Consider the following 6,569-nt stretch of genomic DNA (forward strand, 5'->3'; position numbering starts at 1 on the left):
CTCCTCGTCCAACTGAGGTCAACCGGTTCCGGTCCCGCTCGCCCAAGCGCGTTCACCCGCGGGTTTTCCGCAGCAAAAGTCGTCACGGCGCTTTGCTGCGTGTGCGTGGGGCTGGTTTTTCTCCTTCTCTCGGCCTCGGGTTTCACCCGTTTCCGTGCCGTGGGGATATTGACTGCACATCATATCTATTGATCAAGGGGGTAACGTACATTATCATACTTTGAAGTAAGAGTGAAGTAAATTAATGAACTGCTTGCTTTCTCCGAAGGCTGGCGGTTACCATAAATGTCGCGTTTTCTCTCCGCGAGCTGCTCTGAATGATTTTAGCCTGTTGAGAAGGCGTGACAGGCCAGCCCAGAAGGAGGAAGGGGTGGGGGAAGGAGGGAACTCCGTTTAACAAATAAAAAAGAATTAACTTCATTGCTTTGGTCTCCTTCTATAATGATATTCATTTTACAGACCTAATGCACACTTGTTTAAATTTCGAGTTTAATTTAATCAATACTATCCCCCGTGAAGAGGGGAAGAATATTTCCCGGAGATACTCCCTTGTATGAATGCTTATTAACTTTTTATCTCTACTTCCTTTATCTGCTGGAGGTGGGGAGAAACTATTAAGACATAGATCCGAAAGCGTAAGAGCAAAACAAGCATCGTGAGCATTAGATTTTAGAGCGACAGAAAATCGCATTTTGTGGTGTGCCAGGCTAGGTAAAAAGATCGACACGCATTCCTTTCAGCCCCAGAAAGTCTGAGCGACTTCGCCATCCTCCGAGGAAGGAGCAGGCATTAGGGATATATCTCTTTTTAGGAAAACCTCTCCGGGTGGGTCTTCCAGTCGCATCCGCATTTTGCCTGCACTTGTCTGCCCAGAAGAAACGTGGCCTTTCTTGATCTTTTTGGTGGTGGTTTGCTCCGATGCTTGCCCTGACTCTTGATTTGGGGCCGAAAGACCTTAATTTTCAGTGCGCTTTTCCTTTAAAAGCACAGTGTTGGAAATTATGAAAAACTCGTTGTAAAAATAGTAGTGGGAGTCTTTGCAAGAGAACTCAGCAGAGAGGGAGGAAGGAGAAAAGGCAAACACATCAGACCCAAACAGAAATCACAGAACTCCTGTCAGTGGCATCCTCCTGCTACTCTGACAATTCCCCTGAACCTGGAAAAGCAGCAGCTTCTCAACTTTGCGAGCGGTGAGCTGATCTTCCCTGAATTCGCCACGGAAACATCTGTAACCTTCCCCCTTTGTATACATTGCCTGCTGGGCAAAGGATTTAAGGAAGCTTACAATTTTGTTTGCATTTGCGTTATTGACCACTGCACTTAAGGGTGCAGTACATCAACATACGAAGCAGGTGGGGGGCGTGGGGGGGATCAGTGAGGAGAGGTTTCCCCGAAATTAATTAAAACTTTTTCCCCCCCCCCCACCATTTGAAGTTTAATGTAAGGGAGTAGATAAATGTTCGTGCTGTTTCTTGAAAACCTGTGGGATCCACTCTCAATAAAGCTAAAATCTATTAGCATTCTGTATGCATCTGCAGCATAAATTTCATTTGAATTTCAAATTTAATAAACCAGGAGGTTTTTAATCATCCCTGGTTTTATTTGTTTGATATTAACATGCTTATTGACCGGGTCTGTTGACCAGTTTGATCATTACAGGACAGCAAAAAGTTAATTAAAACGACCACAGCTCCTTAATCATATCATCTGTCTCATCCATGTCGCTCCCTTTATTACAGGCTATGATGGATAGTCTCCCAGATTAATTTCTCTGTTTCTTCGATTTGGACAACAGCTTTTGGGACCTAATTTACATCCTGGGAACAACTTGCTCAAGTCTACCTAACATCTTGTGTCTACAATGTACATTAGCAATCTCGGAACTTCTGCCACAAGGATAGCTGTCGCTAACCTTGCCGGGGGAGGGGGATTCTCCTCGGAGAAGCCCGCGACCCTCCGCGCTGCGACCGCCGAGCAGACAGAGATGGATAGAGCTCTGTACCAGGGGTCCTCGCCTGTCTGCAGGCAGCTCTACCGGGGTGTAGGGGGGTGGGGGTTCTCTTCGGGGAAACAGAGGTCTGTGTTATTTGAAAAGCCATAGCTGGGAAGATTAAGCTGAGTGCTGAGCACGCCGTATGCTGAATGTCAGGATAAGCGAGGGAGCGCATTCCCTGCCACCCTTGCGCCAATTTTCGGGCACACGCCTTGAGCCTGCTCCAGCTGATGTCTCCTCGGCTCCCGGCTCCGCTCCCGGGGTCTGAATGGGAAGCCCCCGGACGGGGGCCTTGCCCTCGCCCTCCCTGGGTGTTGGCAACAGCTGCGTCCCCCGGGGCTTGCCCCACTGCGCCCGCTGCCCCTGGGCGGGGGGATATGGGTGTGGGGACAGGGAGGTAACCCCCCCGCTGCCACCTGGACCTGGAGGTTGTCACCGGGGAGATTTACCGAGGGGTGACAACCAGTGCTCCAGGCGCAGGGGGGCTCGGCTTGGTCGGAGAGTGGAAAAGGGAATAGCACGTAAACGGAACAAAATAGCCACCAGTTAGCAAGGACCGTGTGATGCTTGGCGGCCACTGAGCAAAGGGGGTGATTTAAGCCGGTTTTTAACCTCCATTCGCACCTCCGCGTTGCTGTGGTTTACCTGGGACGATTCTCTCACTGCCTGACTGGGTAATTCCGTTGGCCGGGGCTCGCAGCCGGGCAGCCGGTGCCGCCGGCGGCAGCAGACTGCCCTTGCCCGGGTGCCTGCGTCTATCGCTATGTAGGTTACCGGCGTTACTTCTTCCATCACGGCAAACATGTCCATTCCAGGTACCCACTAACTCTGCCAGGCTCCACTTCCCGCTGCCAGCCCCGTCTTTCCCAGCCTGGCCTGGCTGCTCCCCCCCGGCTCCTCGCTGAGCCACTTTGGCGAGGTCACACGCCGACCTGCCTGCTCGCAGCCGGCCGAGGGGATTCACATCGGTGTCTTTCGGCTTTTATTTATTTATTTGTCTAGGCCTGCGTAAGAAAAAAGGAAAGAAAAAAAGCAAGCAGCAAGCTGGCTGCGCCTCTGCAAGGTCCCTGTAATTAGATTAGCCCGGGAAGCCGCCGCTCACATGTTGGTGTGTGCGTGCCTGGGGAGGGAGAGGAACAGGCACCTTCACACCCATCCTGTTCACATCGCCGGTGTGCGCCCAGATCCGACCCGCATCTCCTCCTTCTTCCTTCTTCTCCCCTTTTTCCTCTGTCCCCCTCTCCCCGCTTCCCTTGCCCTCCCTCTTCCCCCCCGCCCCCCCCTCCCCCCCCCCGCTGTGTTATTGCTGTGCACGCATCGGCGTTTCCTGGGCGCTCATGTAAGTACCGGGAGCCGCCGGAGGGAGACTGAGCCCCCGGGCCGAGCGCCTGGGAAGAGCCCCCGGGCCGGGCGGGGCAAGCGCGGAGCTCCCGCCGCGGCTGCAGAGCCGGTGGCTTCGGTCCTTTCTAGGCTAGATTTAAGCTGCTTTCTGTTTTTCCTATTACATATCACTTTCTCCCAGGCACCACTTACACTTAAAAACTACTAAATTCTTCCCCTTAGCAGTATTGATTTCTTTTCATTCTGCTCCGTTAGGAGAGGAGGTAATACTTCCAGATTACCCCGCGTCTCCTCCAGACGGTTGACAATTGCAATCGCAGTTTCTGGAAGATAAATGTTACTTTGGGAATTGTGTTTAATTACAAATAATCTCGGAGCTGCTCTGGGTCCGGTGGTTTAACCACACATGTGTTCAACTCATCGCACAAGCTTTACAAACGGCTGACAAGATACAGTAAACGTTTGAAAAATCGCTGTCCGGTAGGTCAGGACATTCCCATTCGATAGGCTGCCTGAAGCTCGATCATGCCCCGAAATACATGCTATTTATATATAAATATACATATATATATGTACATGCGCGCCGGTGTATATTTGCGTGTCTATACATGTGTGGGTGTGATAGACACTTGCATGTACAAATCCTACAGCACCCAAAGGCACAGCCTGCAGAGAACACAGCTGAAAAGGAAAGCTTTCCACGCATGTATGTATGTATTTATTTATTTCTTTGTTCTGCCAACTGCGCCAAAAGAGTCAATCTGGAAGGGAAAAAAAAAAAAAAAAAAAAAAGAAAAGAAAAACCCCCCAACCCACAACGCAATAAATAGTAATAATAATAAAAAAGATCTTTGCTCGCTGCCGTTTGGAAGTGGAAGAACCCCTGGTCCTCGGGAAAGACGTATCCCCGGAGCACTAAAGCCAGAAAGGTTTTGCCCATGTCGGTTTGCGTGCTCAGCGTGCCCCGCAGCCTTCTCTTGAATGCAGAACTCCTGCGATCTGACTTGAGAGACCCTAATATTGATATATTTACTGTTCCTCTTACAATGTAGCTGCCACCTTTCCCTGTCGTTATTTGCCTATATGGCAGAGCAATTAGGTCACCCTCCTCCTGCCCCCCCCCCTTCCTTTCCATCAGCCTTATTAACTTGATAGGAGAGGGAGGGGAGGCAAGCGAGCAGCGGGAAGGAGGCAAGGTGGCGAACAGGTTATTCTCTTAACCCGACCTGGCCGCAGGAGCGAGATGAGCAGCACTGAACAGATGTCCCCATTTAAGCCATTCTTTTCCCACATGCCTGCTGGATGCTGCCAGGGCGCAGGAAGCTTGCTGCAGACCTGGCCCATTCCCGGCCATTATGGCCAAGTTATTCTGGACCAGTGAGCACGAACAAAATGGGCTTCAGATCGCGTGCTTGAGAATAATTCGACTCCGAGCCCTGGAAGAGCCCCCTCCCCCCATTTTTTTAAGTGTTGGGGGGGACGGGGACGTGTTTCAGCTCTGATCGCAGGAGAAGAACTTCTCAAAAGATCGTCAGCCCCTTCCCCCTCCCTCTCTTCGGCAAATATGGTATAATTTACAGAGCAACTTAATAATCCGAGGGGCACCGCAAAAGCCCTTTGCGTTGTAAACCGCTTCTAATTACCTGCCAGAGCAATTAGCTGACTATCACGAAGAAATTAGATCGCTCAATGTAGCATAAATAATGCGAATAATTTTGTAAGGAGAATGGAAAGCGAGACCTGGTGTTTCTTTATAAGGAAATAACACCTCGTACTGTACGAACCCCACATGAACACATACTAATGTCTAGGCATGCACGGAAATGAATCCGAACATGAACCCTCTGGCTTAGATTCAGCACTTTCTTCATTTACATATGCGGGGTGAAAGTCGGCTTCCAGGCGTTTAGATACAGAGCTCTTCCAGATCACAGTAATTAACACATAGCGACTTCAATAGGAAAACCTGTTTTCCAGATGATTTTTACAATGCGGCTTTATGTCTCATTTGGCAGTTTAAATAGCTGGAGTTGTTTTCTGGCTGCATCTCCACTATCATCTGTTGAGCATATTTTGCCTAGAATACTGACCAAAACTTCCGAGCCCATGTTTTAAAAAATAGATGACTGATACACTGGGCATGTCTAGAGATTTCGGGCGGGTTTTCTTCTCGTCTGGCTTAGTTCTTCGAGAAGATTTTGCATAATCGCCTTAGAAGTTTATGGTATTTAACTATTTATTTATTTATTTATTTATTTTTCCTCGCTGCATTTCACCTCGAAGGATCGAAAGCCTTTGCACCATCCTCGCCGGTTGAGTATTTTATCTCACGAGGAAAATGCTGTTTTCCAAATGAAAATTCACAGGTAATAGGCAGCCTGCAGCGGTTTAAATTTACATGTATAAGCCCTTAAGTTATGCTATTAAATAGCAACGAGATATTTCTTCACGCTGCTGTATCTACAGCTGTAGAATTGAGGAAAGGGCGACTGCACGACCGTGGTGTCATGAAAACGGCTTTACCGCTGAATCCAGCTAAAGGGGATTGAGCTTGTTTCTGCTGTATTTCCCCTCTACCACCCCGTACTGAGACAACTGCTAGTCACGAAGCTAGACGTGAAGCTGAAACTCATCCAGCCCAAACTACAGCAAGTCACTGCTCGGAGGCACCCTGGGATTTAGCATAACTCGTTAGGAGTGCTCGAGGTGATGGATAAACACAACTAATTAGGTTTATCTTTGATAAATAGAAGCAGCAGCGTAGACTGTGATTCTTTTAAACGCATCTTTAAAGGGGGGGGAGGGAGGAAGCTGAGTGATCAAACCTTTCATAACTTTTCAGAGGGTTTTTTCCCCTGCTCGCATGCTAAGGCAGCAGCTATGAAGTGGCTCGCCAGACACCCTTTTCCCCTAGTTGTCTCCGCAGAAGTTGCAATTGCATCTGAACGTGGTTTCTAAGCTTCTGCGGGTGTGAGCGGGACCGCTCGGCTGTTCCGCATCCCCGCGTAGCACACGCCGGGTTGTACAGCGTGTGTAACGATTCTTGCTCTGCGGCTAATTAGAGATGGCTTTGAAGCTCCATTACCGGCAGCAAAATTATTGCGGTCAGTTTAGGCCAAATTCTGCAAGTCCTTAATGGAGCGAAACTCCCATTGAAGTCAATGGGATAGAAGTCAATGGGCGTCGTGCTCTATTAAGGAGCACAGAATATGTCACTTTGGGATTTAGAGATTAA

The sequence above is a fragment of the Strigops habroptila genome, chromosome 1, assembly GCF_004027225.2.
Source record: "Strigops habroptila isolate Jane chromosome 1, bStrHab1.2.pri, whole genome shotgun sequence".
NCBI classification, from domain to species: Eukaryota; Metazoa; Chordata; class Aves; order Psittaciformes; family Psittacidae; genus Strigops; species Strigops habroptila.